Source organism: Aegilops tauschii, chromosome 2 (assembly GCF_002575655.3).
Source record: "Aegilops tauschii subsp. strangulata cultivar AL8/78 chromosome 2, Aet v6.0, whole genome shotgun sequence".
Lineage (NCBI taxonomy): Eukaryota > Viridiplantae > Streptophyta > Magnoliopsida > Poales > Poaceae > Aegilops > Aegilops tauschii.
In genome coordinates this window covers 364,393,762-364,408,048 of record NC_053036.3, presented here as the reverse complement: position 1 = coordinate 364,408,048, position 14,287 = coordinate 364,393,762, and the positions used below count along the sequence as shown (strand labels likewise).

Genomic DNA, 14,287 nt, shown 5'->3' with positions numbered 1-14,287 from the left:
TTGGATCTGATTTTAAAAAGAAAACTCCAGCATGCTCTATACTAGCGACGAGTATAGGTGTGGATGCGGCAGCACACACGTGCGATGCAGGGGTGTTTGGTTGGACAGGAAACGCACACGCCGCGAGCACGTAGCAAGCCAAACGCCGCGGGGACAAATTTCGTGTTTTGATCCTTTTCTCAAACCTATTCGAGATCTGACTCTAGTTTGAATTTTTTTTGAGATCTGACTCTTTTGCTACCGCCAGGGTTCATGGCGGTAGGGTATAACAGCCTACCGCCAAGGTCCCTGGCGGTAGGGTTGCATGCCCCACCGCAAAATACTACTAAGTATTGAACATAGTGCGTGCTCGTGCCTACCGCCGAGCACCTTGGCGGTAGGGTTGTACAGGCTACCACCAGTCTGTTTGGCGGTAGGGATGTTTCCTATCGCCAAGGTTTCTGACGGTAGGCTGTTATACCCTATTGTCATGGACCTTGGCGGTAACAAAAGTGTCAGATCTTGAAATTCTTTTAAACTAGGGTCAGACCTCGAATAGGTTCCAGAAAATGGTCAAAACGAAAATTTGCCACGCCGCGGCGCGACCCGAGCATCGCCTCCGTTCTTTGGTCGGGTGGAGTGGAAATGGAACAAAAGACAAGATGCGCCGCGGCAGGCCGGCCGTCCCACTCGGCTGTGTCAGGCGTGCAGTCGCCGAGTCGTCGTAATCTGCACCAGGGTCGCACGGGCGCGCACCCACGCCGCGCCCTGCGCCGGCGTGGCCTCTGAGCCATGTCGAGCTGCCCGGCCAGGCCCAGCCCACCTGGCCTATACGACAGACAGACAAAAAACGTGTGCGCACTTCTGCTGTCGTTTCAGACTTGCGCGGCTCGTCTCGCCTGCACCACTATTACACTCTCACAACGTACAGTAGGCGCTCAGCTCTCCGGAACTTGCAGAGAAAGAACCGGCTGGCAGCTTCATTATTTCACGCATGTCTAGAGTTACATAGTACAGTACAGATGAGATCATACTCACGCACAAGCAAAGCTGTTCAACTTGAGTAGCCAGGAATCACCCAAGGGGAGAAGGGTAGAGTAGACACACGTCTCAGCAGGTATCGTAGTAGCAGTCAGTAGTAGCAACACTGCTCCAACAAGCAGCAGCAGCACAGCCCAGCCAAGCTGCATGTAGCCATCACGGGGTACCGGTTAGCAGTAGCACAGCCAGTAGTAGCAGGGCCTAACAAAGGGGAGCCCATATATAACAAACTGCATGTCCCAACAATGCATGCTATGTAGAGAAATGAGCGCCGGAAAAAGCATCATACCATCCTCTCAGGAAGGTGAGGCAGTCAGGATCGTCTTGGTAGCTGTACAAGTGAGGTCCACGATCAGATGGAGCCGCTTGCCCTGGCCAGTTATAGGAAGGGCTCTCTTCACCAAGGTGGGTCTGGTAGCCATGTGAGCTCGGTGGCGGGTACACGCTTGCTTGAGGGTATGGGAACAAGTTGCGCACTGAAACAGGTTTCCACGAAGAAGAATACAGGGCGTAAATCTATCAACTTCAGTTTTTTGCCTTCAAAAAATATAAACCGTACAAACTTCAGAGAATTTCTATTTGGACTTAGACTCCAACTAAGCATTCAGAAACAATGATCAAGCAGAAAATCACACCGTATGTCAGGCTCTTTGCAAGAACCGAAGTAGGACAACGGCAAGAATCTTCATGAGGAAAAAGGACGTGTGCAGGAACGCAATTACCAAAGAACCACTGATTGGTAATGATACGAGAAGGATGAATCTTTCTTGCCTTGGGATGAGTACTCTCTCCGTTTCTCAGCGGTGTCTGTTTTGAGTTGCAAGCTTCGGGAGGAATACAAGAAAAGGAGGCTATCCTCGGTTGGTCTGAAGTTTGTTCCGGACGATGACTTCAGCTTAGCAGCACCGTTCGTTTGTTTCTTTCATGCCATGGTGGTCTTTATGCGGTTGTGCCTATCCGCCGAAACTCAATTTGTTGATGCGTAGCTCCAATCCGTACATATTACTGGAAGCCTCCACGGGCGAGGAGGGCCTCCACGGGGAGTAATGCTACACATACATAAGTTTATATGGGTTTTACAAACAAATGGATTGTGATTGAAGGTTAAGGAAAGAAGGGGCCCACCCCATGAAAATCAGGAGGGAGTGGTTAGTTAGAAAGAAGTCTAGTTAGCGTGTAACTGCGTGTAACTCTATGTATGTTTAGCATTATTGCCTCCACGGGCGAGGAGGGCCTTCACGAGGCGTGCCGCGGGCGCCTCTCTGGTTGGTGCCGTCCGATCTGCCGGGACGGTGCGGATCTGGACGGGTTGGCTGAGGGGTTCATGATGGATGGACCGCGGACGCCACTAGGGCCACCTTGCTAGGTCACAAGTGTTGTCCCGTTCGTGATGGGAAGGACGGACCCGTCTGTCAGAGTCTTAGCCCTGCGTCAGACTAATTTGGTCGTGAGAGGTGGGGCGTGCGTCACACCAGCCGACCAGTGCTAGAGACCCGCTCGGCAAGGAGGTCCTCCGCGCCGTCCGCTTAAGGCCAACTCCATCGCGCGATCCCAAACAGACGTCCGCTTTGCCCGGATTTTGTCTGTTTGGGTAAGGCGATGGGGTCGTGTCCGGGCCTGTCCTGGGATGCGGCGGCCGTGCGCCCAGCGCGCGGCCGCATCCTTTGGCCCCATCCTGTCCGCCTCCATTTTAAAAACAACAACGTTCGAAAAGCCAAGCCCTAGTTCAGGCCAGCGGCCCTAGTTCACGCCGGCGACTGACAGTGCGGTGGCCGGGCAACCGATGAGCCTGTGCTCGCCGGGCCGACGGCCTCTGCAGAGAAACCTGCCGGACGACAAATGCCAAGCATGAGGAGGGCATGCACTTTGTTGACGATGGCCTCCTTCTCCTCGACCTCGGCCTTGTGCCGCGCGGCCTCCATCGCGTCGCGCTCGGCGGCGAACTTGGCCGCGGCAGCATTGCCCTTGACGACGCCCTCCGGTTCCTTCTCTTCGCCGATTCCGCGTCCAACTTGGCGAGCTCCTTCGGCGTGCATTCCGACCACGGCTTCCTTGGCGCCTTGGCCGTGTTCTTCTTGACTTTCCCGGACGGGTCGACGGCTAGGCCGCCGGAATTCGGCTGGCCGTCGGCCATGGACGGGGGAGGAAGGGGGCGGCGGGACGTGGGAGGGTTTGGGGGAAAATGGCGCCAAATGGGACGCGGGGAGGGGGGTTTGCTTTGTGCCACCGACAGACGGGCTAGAGGAGGACAAGCGCGCGCTGTCCATTTCATTTCAAAATCGACGCAAACTTGGGCCGGGGATGGGTCGAAGGCGGACAGAAAACGGACAAAAATCCATTTGCTCCCGCGTGCTGGGTCGTCTGATTCATCTGTTTTATTTTAAGTGGAGTTGGCCTAATGCTGGACTTCTGCGGCTGCCTGGGGCTCTCCTTGCCGCCTGATCTGCTCGGACGACACGCACCCGGGTGGCCTATTCGAGGGTCCGTGACGAGTGAACAGCATGCGCGGCGGGGCCCACCATTATGTGGTGATTTCGATCGCGCCCGCGTGCGCCGCTCTGCGTGGTGCCCCACGCGAGGGGAGGGCGGGTCACCTTGTCAGCGTCGCATGCTCTCAACCATGCTTGTGTGCTTGTGCGAGCCAGACCACACGACCAGTGCGTGCAGACACCTCGGCTTTGCCTACCCGGGCTCTTGCCATCGCGTGTCCCGGCTACCTGGAGTGTTTTCCTGTGCTCTGCTCTTGTACGTTGCTGGGGCTAGCCGGTTGGCTGCCGCTGCCATTCTCTTCCGTATCCTGGTTTACTCATCGCGGCGTCTCTCTTTGACCGTGTGGCTGTCCCTAGGACCGTGTGTTTCTGGTCCCGTCAGTCAGCGGCTCGTTGGTGCCGTTTTGGGTGTTTTTTGTTGTTGTCTCTTTAAGTCTGTTTGTGTTGTGCGTGGGGTGGTGTCAAGTACATTTCTTTCTCCTCTTTTCCCTCTACCTTCTGTTTGCGTATGCCGTCTCGCATTGCATCCCACACGCCACGCGTGGTGGGGGCTTCTTGCACCCATTTACTGTGCGGGTCTCTTCCAGTTTCATCGATGATGTTGCCGGTCGTTTGTGTCCTCTTTGCTTCACTGGCGTCCGTGATGTTGGCTTCCTCGGCTGCCCGAGGTTCGGACCCGTTTCCACTCTTGCTTCCCCGATCTACTGTCCTCACTCACCGTACATTTTATTTTTTCTTCGTATCAGCAGCTCTTGTTTATCCCAACAATCGGTGCAAATGGCAGGTTATAACGATTATGCAGAAAGTTGTGTCCCAAAAACACACAATCCCTATACTTTTGGTATAATGCTCTTGTCGTTTCATCAACTCAGACCTGAATTATCGTGTCCGGCAAAGGTAAAATTATTTATCTGGCGAACGTTGCATGAAACTCTACCGTGTCGTGTTACACTTGCCAATAGACATATGAAAGTTTCGCCCCTTTGTCCATCATGCTCGAATGGGCAAGAAGATACAAAACACATCTTGTTTCTGTGTGAGAAGGAAAAAGAGGTTTGGGGTAAGCTGGGGATGTACGAGGTAATTAAGAAAGCTTGTGTTATTGATCGTGCGGGTGAGGCGGTTCTTGAATTCTTACTTCTTATGCCGCACCAAGAACTATCTATATTAGGTTGCCAGAATGCAAGTGAATTAATCGCGATAACCGCTTGGTATTTATGGTGGAAGAGACGCATGTTGGTTCATGAAGGGAAGTCTCAAGATGTGAACCAGATTTCGATGGGGGTTCGTGCTATAACGGCAAACTATGTGAATGGCCACTCCCCTAGTGCGACTAGTAGAAAAGAAGGATGGAGCCGACCTCCTATGGGTTTTGTTAAACTAAATGTTGATGCTTCTTTTGACCATGATCTGCTCAGGGGCATGGCAGGTGCTGTACTCAGAGATGACAAAGGAAAATTCATTGTTGGCGGAAATTGGAAGATCGATTTGTGTGCTGATGTACTAACAGCAGAAGCGATGTCTTTGAGGTTTGGTTTAATTCTTGCACAAAAGGCGGGATGCAATCGTCTTATTATTAACTCTGATAATATGGAAGTCATTGACACAATGAAAAATGGAGGACAATCGGCAGGAGTTGCGGCGGCAGTCTTCGAGGATTGCTACTTCATGGCATGTGATTTTCCATTTACTAGATTTGAACATTGTAATAGGGTAGCTAATAAGGTTGCTCATGAACTTGCTAGGCTAGCGAAAGTTTCTGTAACTAGAGATTGGTTTGAGGAGCCTATGGAGAATATTGTACCTCTTCTTATAGACGATGTAACCATTATTTCCAATTAATAAAGTGCATGTTTTCTTTCAAAAAAAACCCAGACCTGAATGCACCATCGACATCCACTTGTTTTGCATTTTTTTTGAGTTATATACTTTCCTTCTCTTGAAGTACTCAACGGTCAGCTCCAAGTCTTCCTGCGACATACCCTGTCGCAGCTTTGCTCTTTAGTCCGTCACATCTCTCTTCACATACGTCAAACTCCTCGGATCGCAACAACGTGCATATCCAAGGAGCCCCATCACATTTGTTGTCGATACATTGTGGTTATATAGGGAAACCAGGTATATGGTTGCTCCGTGATCCTCCTGTGAGAACAAAAGTACCTCTAGTGGCCCAGCTGCAATATCATGGGTTGCGTGTGCTCAACCTGGGAAATAGTCACAATCCAACTTTCATCTCGGAGGCTAACACCCATGTGTACCTTGCAGTCATAGAGCACCAACCTGTTCCTCTTCCTTATGCCACTCATATCCATAGAGACTGTTGGGTAACGCAGTAATAATTCAAAAAATTCCTACGTGTCACCAAGATCAATCTAGGAGATGCTAGCAACGAGAAAGAGGGAGTGCATATTCATACCCTTGAAGATCGCTAAGCGGAAGCGTTACAAGAACGCGGTTGATGGAGTCGTACTCGCAGCGATTCAAATCGCGGAAGATCCAATCTAGCACCGAACGGACGACGCCTCCGCGTTCAACACACGTACAACCCGGGGACGTCTCCTCCTTCTTGATACAGCAAGGGGGAAGGAGAAGTTGAGGGAGAACTCCGGCATCACAACAGCGTGGTGGCGGTGCTTGTGGTTTTCCGGCGGAGCTTCGCTAAGCACTACGGGGGAGGAGGAGGAGTTGGAGGGGGAAAGGGCTGCGCCAGCGGAAGGGTGCGGCTGCCCTCCCACCCCCTCACTATATATAGGGGGAAGGGGAGAGGGGCCGGCCCCTAGATCCATCTAGATGGGGGGGGGGCAGGGTGGAAACTTGCCCCCCAAGCAGGTGGGAGGCGCCCCCATCCCCTAGGGTTTCCAACCCTAGGCGCCTTGGGCCTTGGGAGGGGGGGGCGCACCAGCCCACTAAGGAGCTGGTCCCCACCCATATTCAGCCCACTAAGCCCTCCGGGGCAGGTGGCCCTACCCGGTGGACCCCCGGACACCTTTCGGTGGTCCCGGTACAATACCGATAACCCCCAAAACTTTCCGGCGACTGAAACTGGACTTCCCGTATATAAATCTTTACCTCTGGACCATTCCAGAACTCCTCGTGACGTCCGGGATCTCATCCGGGACTCCGAACAACCTTTGGTAACCACATACAATTTCCCATTACAACTCTAGCGTCACCGAACCTTAAGCGTGTAGACCCTACGGGTTCGGGAATCATGCAGACATGACCGAGACACCTCTCCGGCCAATAACCAATAGCAGGATCTGGATACCCATATTGGCTCCCACATGTTCCAAGATGATCTCATCGGATGAACCACGATGTCGGGGATTAAATCAATACCGTATACAATTCCCTTTGTCCATCGGTATGTGAAGGAAATATGCCCTAGAGGCAATAATAAAGTTGTTACTTATATTTCCTTATATCATAATAAATGTTTATTATTCATGCTAGAATTGTATTAACCGGAAACTTAGTACATGTGTGAATACATAAACAAAACAGAGTGTCCCTAGTATGCCTCTACTTGACTAGCTCGTTAATCAAAGATGGTTATGTGTCCTGACCATAGACATGTGTTGTCATTTGATGAACGGTATCACATCATTAGAGAATGATGTGATGGACAAGAACCATCCGTTAGCTTAGCATAATGATCGTTTAGTTTATTGCTATTGCTTTCATCATGACTTATACATGTTCCTCGGACTATGAGATTATGCAACTCCCGAATACCGGAGGAACACATTGTGTGCTATCAAACGTCACAACGTAACTGGGTGATTATAAAGATGCTCTACAGATGTCTCCGAAGGTGTTTGTTGGGTTGGCATAGATCGAGATTAGGATTTGTCACTCCGTGTATCAGAGGGGTATCTCTGGGCCCTCTCGGTAATGCACATCACTATAATCCTTGCAAGCAATGTGACTAATGAGTTAGTCATGGGATGATGCATTACGGAACGAGTAAAGAGACTTGACGATAACGAGGTTGAACTAGGTATGATGTTACCGACGATCGAATCTCGGGCAAGTAACATACCGATGATAAAGGGAACAATGTATGTTGTTATGCAGTTTGACCGATAAAGATCTTCGTAGAATATGTAGGAGCCAATATGAGCATCTGTAGGGTTTGGATGTGTCTCGGTCATGTCTACATAGTTCTCGAACCCGTAGGGTCTGCACACTTAACGTTCGATAATGATTTGTATTATGAGTTATGTGATTTGATGACCGAAGTTTGTTCGTAGTCCCGGATGAGATCACGGACATGACGAGGAGTCTCGAAATGGCCGAGAGGTAAAGATTCATATATAGGATGATGGTATTTGGACACCGGAAGTGTTCCGGGTGATACCGGGTCACCGGAAGGGGTTCCGGGCAACCTGTCGTGGGAACGATTCCGTCAATAAGAGAGGTGTAGGATAAAGGAGCATGATCTATCGAGATGCATATGGGTGACACGGTGTTTTAGCAAGTTCGGGCCTCTCTCGGTGGAGATAACAACCCTACGTCTTGTGCTCCGGAGAGGCTTTGTTTTATCTCAGTGTATATCCGGAGATTACATTATGTGTGTGTGAGAGAGAAGAACAGATCTCCATGCCTGAGCTAGTCCTGAGACTAATGGCTAGAGAGAGCCAGGTAGAGGAATGAGAGAAGAAAAAGCCCCCCTAGTCTAGTGGTGGGGGTGGCTTATATAGAGTGCGCCACCCCTCACCTCCTATGTTACAAAGAGGGGCATGAATGCCATAATGTCAGCCCACTACGAAGCCTCCACTATGAGAATAATCCTTCAACTGCCTTGTCGACTGCTTGGTCTTCGCATATCCGAGTGAGCCATATGACCGAGTGGTTGACTGTCTTCCGAGTGGACGGTACGTTGATATGTCAGAGTAGATAGTACACTATATGAGGTTTATCTGGACCCACATGTTGTGTGGACCCCATGCTTTATGATATGTCGACCCTTCGTGGGCCTACCTGTTATGTGTATCCCCAACATTAGCCCCCGAATCGATTGCGATTTCGTAGAACGAGTTTGTGAAAGACACGGTTTGGCCCGAGTGGTTTCAGAAATACTCGGTACCCGTCATCGTGCTTTCCGACAACCAAGGTTTGAACAAAATCTCAATGGATTCCAGCACTGCGCTTCCCGACTGATCTGAGGTAAGTGCCTGCGAGGAGAAATTTGGTGACATTCGTTCATCTCTCGGAAGAGGTTAACTCGTGATCAGAGTATGGGTGTGTCATTAAATCTTTGCAACAAGATTGACGCATGGACTGCTCTCTCGGAGAGATGCCATTCTTTTCCCGGAGGAACACCAATACGAGTCGGTTCTAGATCTAAACTTATGAGTTTCACGCTTTGAGTCCTAGAAGAAGGCTCAAAACAGGTCCACGGAGGAGCATTAAACTCACCTTATAGCAAAAAATTTTGGTAGTCGACGGGAGTCTTAAAACTTGTTCGTTTGTTGTTCGTCACTCGGACCGGTCAGGCCGTACTGAGTGGAGATTACTCCAGTGGGGGCACGCTGAGTGCACCCACTGGGTGTAGTCCCCGAGACCGCCTTCGACTGCGGGCAGTCGGCGGGGGTCTGAGAGAACTAAAAATCTTCTTAGCTGGTACTGATAGAACTTGTTCCTCTCCGACTCAGAGGTTGAGTGGTACTTGAGGATCTGGTTGGTCTAGCTTGTTCCTCCTCGACTCGGAAGTCGAGCAGTACTTGAGTGATCTGGAGCTGGTCTTGCATCGAGTAACAGATTACTCGGAATTTTGTTCGAACAAAATGTTTCTTTTTCAGTTCTCTTCCAGTGGGGGCACACTGAGTGCACCCACTAGGTGTAGTCCCCGAGCCTCTGTCGGACTAGATGAGTCTGGCAGAGGGTTTAAGTCCCCTGGTAAACCTCCATGCAGTCGGAATGGTAAATATCTTTTAGTCTGAAATTGAGTCAATCGGATGGATCTTCAGGCACTTGGCATGGTAAATAACCTCAGCCTGGAGCTGATTCAGTCGGACTGATCTTCATGCACTTGGCACGGTAAATAAATTCAACCTGGAACTGGATCAATCAAGCGAATCTCGTGATGTGATCAACATGTTGATCAAATGGGCATAACCCCTGAGGGTAGCATGGCCCAAGGCTGTGCGCAGCCCCCGAGTAATGCTTAAAAGAGGTAAGCTTGCTACAAAGTGCGATATGAGATTTGATCATATGAGTAACTTAGTCGTTCTTGTGTTGGAGGTGTAGTGGTGAAGACATGTCCAATTGATGGTGACGCGTGGGGTGGCCGAGGGGCGAGGATGTGTACAACCGAGTGACGACGCGCGGGGCGGCCGAGTGGTGAGGACGTGCACAACCGAGTGGCGACGCACGGGGCGGCCGAGTGGTGAAGACGTGCACAACCGAGTGGCAACGCGTGGGGCGGCCGAGTTGTGAAGACGTGCACAACCAAGTGGCGACATGCGGGGCGGTCGAGTGGTGAAGACGTGCACAACCGAGTGGCGACGCGCGCGGCCGAGTGGTGAAGACGTGGACAACCGAGTGGTGACGCTCGGGGTAGCCGAGTGGTGAAAACGTGCACAACCGAGTGACGACGCGCAGGGCAGCCGAGTGGTGAAAACGTGCACAACCGAGTGACGATGCGCGAGGCGTTCAAAGTGAAGGCATGTGTCACCGAGCGGCAAAAAATGGTCCTCGGTGGAGTTAGTCGGATGCTTTCGAAGCTAATGTAGTGACGAGGTCGGTGTAGCGTGGTTGCGGTGAAAGAAGACCGGCGTGCCAACTAATTCTGAGTAGGAACAAAGATGGCGCGCAAAGCGTCTAAGTGATCACGCAACTTATCGAAGTGGCGGATCCGAGTGCATTCGTTGAAGTGAAGGTTCTGATTAGTGTTAAAGTACTTGAGTACTCAGGAGTGTGTGATTTCGAATGAGCTGCAGTCGTCGGGTGCGGCGTAGCTCCCGAGTGTGGCGTAGCTCCCGAACATACTATAGGCTTCGACCGCGGTCCTGTCGGAACACGATTAATATAGTTTTGAATGGATAAATTGTAATTCATCGAGTCGGACTCGGGTAAAAGGTGAGGAGGAGTTTCCGAGTGATGCTTGAAAGAGGCAAACTTGCAAAGGAGTGAAGTGTGCAGTTTGATTATGAAAGAGATTTATCTGTCTCATGCCCAATGACATGACGAGGTCTATGTCGTTGATACGATGAAGAAGATTCCACAGAGGGGTCGGCAGGATGTGTTTGAAGTCAACTGAGCGACAAGGTCGGTATTGTGGTGCGCTAAGACCGGTTTGGTGACCGAGTATGAGTAGCGACGAAGTTGGCGCATAGAGTCTTCGAGTGGTCGCGTAACTTGTGTATGAAAAATAGCACAAGCCCATGTAATAATTTCTTGAGGAAATTTGATGTGTGCTGAAATGATTTGTGAATAACACCCATAGACACCCGCTGGGAGTGCAAGGGGCTTGCTGGTTAACTTGCAAAAGTCTAAAAGAGCGAAGGATCCGTTCGAACTTGTCGAAGTGAAGGATTCGACTGAACTTGTTGGAGTACTGGCTCAAATAAAATGGAAGTGTAGTGTTTCGACTGAGTTGCAGCCCCGGAGGACCGATGTAAACTCGAAATGAAGAACACATGGTGTTCGTGAATGATGTATGCGAAAAAATGGAAGTTGGACTCGAGAGTCACACAACCAGTACTAAGCAAGTATGTGAAAATAAGCAGCCGAGCGTAGAGGTACACTCGGTGGCGTGGCCTGCGAGTGAATGTGATGTGTGAATTACAGGATACGCGGAAATAACATAATGTAGTACATGTAGAATGACTTAGCTGTCTGAAGGCGCACGAGCGACCGAGTGGTGAAGATGTGTTCAACCGATGGCAATTCGCAGGGCGGCCGACTGATGTAGATGTGTCTCACCGAGTGGCGACGCGCGGGGTGGCCAAGTGGTGATGAGGTGACCAACCAAGAGGCGACGCGCGGGGCGGCCGAGAGGTGATGAGGTGACCAACTAAGAGGCCATGCGCGGGTCGGCCGAGTGGTGATGAGGTGACCAACCAAGTGGCGACGCGCGGGGCGGCCGAGTGGTGATGAGGTGACCAACCGAGTGGCGACGCGCGGGGCGGCCGAGTGGCGATGAGGTGACCAACCAAGTGGCGACGCGCTGGGCGGCCGAGTGGTGATGAGGTGACCTACCGAGAGGCGACGCGCGGGGCGGCTGCTACCTCTTGAGCACTGCGTTGGTTTTCCCTTGAATAGGAAAGGGTGATGCAGCAAAGTAGCGTAAGTATTTCCCTCAGTTTTTGAGAACAAAGGTATCAATCCAGTAGGAGGCCACGCTCAAGTCCCTTGCACCTACACAAACAAATAAGAACCTTGCAACCAACACCGATAAAGTGGTTGTCAATCCCTTCACGGCCACTTGCAAAAGTGAGATCTGATAGAGATGATAAGATAATATTTTTGGTATTTTTATGATAAAGATTAAAAGTAAAGGTTGCAAAGTAAACAAAGATAGAAATAGCTTGTTGACGGAAGATTAATATGATGGAAAATAGACCCGGGGGCCATAGGTTTCACTAGTGGCTTCTCTCAAGATAGCATAAGTATTACGGCGGGTAAACAAATTGAGCATAGTTATGAGAATATCTAGGTATGATCATGTATATAGGCATCACGTCCGTGACAAGTAGACCGACTCCTGCCTGCATCTACTACTATTACTCCACACATCGACCGCTATCCAGCATGCATCTAGAGTATTAAGTTCATAAGAACGGAGTAACGCTTTAAACAAGATGACATGATGTAGAGGGATAAACTCATGCAATATGATATAAACCCCATCTTTTTATCCTCGATGGCAACAATATAATACGTGTCGTTTCCCCTACTGTCACTGGGATCGAGCACCGCAAGATTGAACCCAAAGCTAAGCACTTCTCCCATTGCAAGAAAGATCAATCTAGTAGGCCAAACCAAACTGATAATTCGAAGAGACTTGCAAAGATAACCAAACATACATAAAAGAATTCAGAGAAGATTCAAATATTGTTCATAGATAATCTTGATCATAAACCCACAATTCATCGGATCTCGACAAACACACCGCAAAAGAAGATTACATCGAATAGATCTCCAAGAGAATCAAGGAGAACTTTGTATTGAGATCCAAAGAGAGAGAAGAAGCCATCTAGCCAATAACTATGGACCCGAAGGTCTGAGGTAAACTACTCACACATCATCGGAGAGGCTATGGTGTTGATGTAGAAGCCCTCCGTGATCAATGCCCCCTCCGACAGAGCGCCGTAAAAGGCCCCAAGATGGGATCTCACGGGTACAGAAGGTTGCGGCGGTGAAATTAGGTTTTCGTGGTGCTCCTCGATGGTTTGGGGGTACGTAGGTATATATAGGAGGAAGAAGTAGGTCGGTGGAGCCACGTGGGGCCCACGAGGGTGGAGGGCGCGCCCAGGGGGTAGGCGTGCCCCCTGCCTCGTGGCCTCCTCGTTGGTTGCTTGACGTCCACTCCAAGTCCTCTGGATCACGTTTGTTCCAAAAATAACTCTCCTGAAGGTTTCATTCCGTTTGGACTCCGTTTGATATTCCTTTTCTGCGAAACACTGAAATAGGCAAAAAACAGCAATTTGCACTGGCCCTTGGGTTAATAGGTTAGTCCCAAAAATAATATAAAAGTGTATAAATAAGCCCATTAAACATCCAAAACATAATATATAATAGCATGGAGCAATCAAAAATTATGGATACGTTGGAGACGTATCAAGCATCCCCAAGCTTAATTCCTGCTCGTTCTCGAGTAGGTAAATGATAAAAACAGAATTTTTGTGTGGAATGCTACCTAGCATATTCTTCAATGTATTTCTTTTTATTGTGGCATGAATGTTCAGATCCGAAAGATTCAAGATAAAAGTTTAATATTAACATGAAAATAATAATACTTCAAGCATACTAACAAAGCAATCATGTCTTCTCAAAATAACATGGCCAAAGAAAGTTATCCCTACAAAATCATATAGTCTGGCTATGCTCTATCTTCACCACACAAAGTATTTAAATCATGCACAACCCCGATGACAAGCCAAGCAATTGTTTCATACTTTTGATGTTCTCAAACTTTTTTAATCTTCACGCAATACATGAGCGTGAGCCATGGACATAACACTATAGGTGGAATAGAATGGTGGTTGTGGAGAAGACAAAAAGGAGAAGATAGTCTCACATCAACTAGGCATGTCAACGGGCTATGGAGATGCCCATCAATAGATATCAATGTGAGTGAGTAGGGATTGCCATGCAACGGATGCACTAGAGCTATAAGTGTATGAAAGCTCAACAAAAGAAACTAAGTGAGTGTGCATCCAACTTGCTTGCTCACGAAGACCTAGGGCATTTTGAAGAAGCCCATCATTGGAATATACAAGCCAAGTTCTATAATGTAAAATTCCCACTAGTATATGACAATGACAACATAGGAGACTCTCTATCATGAAGATCATGGTGCTACTTTGAAGCACAAGTGTGGAAAAAGGATAGTAACATTGTCCCTTCTCTCTTTTTCTCTCATTTTTTATTTGGGCCTTCTTTCCTTTTTTTTCTTTTGGCCTCTTTTCTTTTTCTCTTTTTTTGTCGTCCGGAGTCTCATCCCGACTTGTGGGGGAATCATAGTCTCCATCATCCTTTCCTCACTTGGGACAATGCTCTAATAATGATGATCATCACACTTTTATTTACTTACAACTCAAGAATTACAA

The 14,287-nt window shown here is 49.3% G+C and overlaps 1 long non-coding RNA gene across 1 annotated transcript; it reads right to left on the bottom strand.

The window, feature by feature from the left end:
* Positions 1-1,122: 1,122 nt before the first annotated feature.
* Positions 1,123-1,787, bottom strand: LOC109737011 (uncharacterized). The gene is made up of 3 exons (XR_012203831.1): positions 1,656-1,787; positions 1,310-1,557; positions 1,123-1,221 (listed from the first exon to the last, which is right to left on the bottom strand). It is a non-coding gene; the product is annotated as an uncharacterized lncRNA (long non-coding RNA).
* Between the last annotated feature and the right edge of the window lie 12,500 nt (positions 1,788-14,287).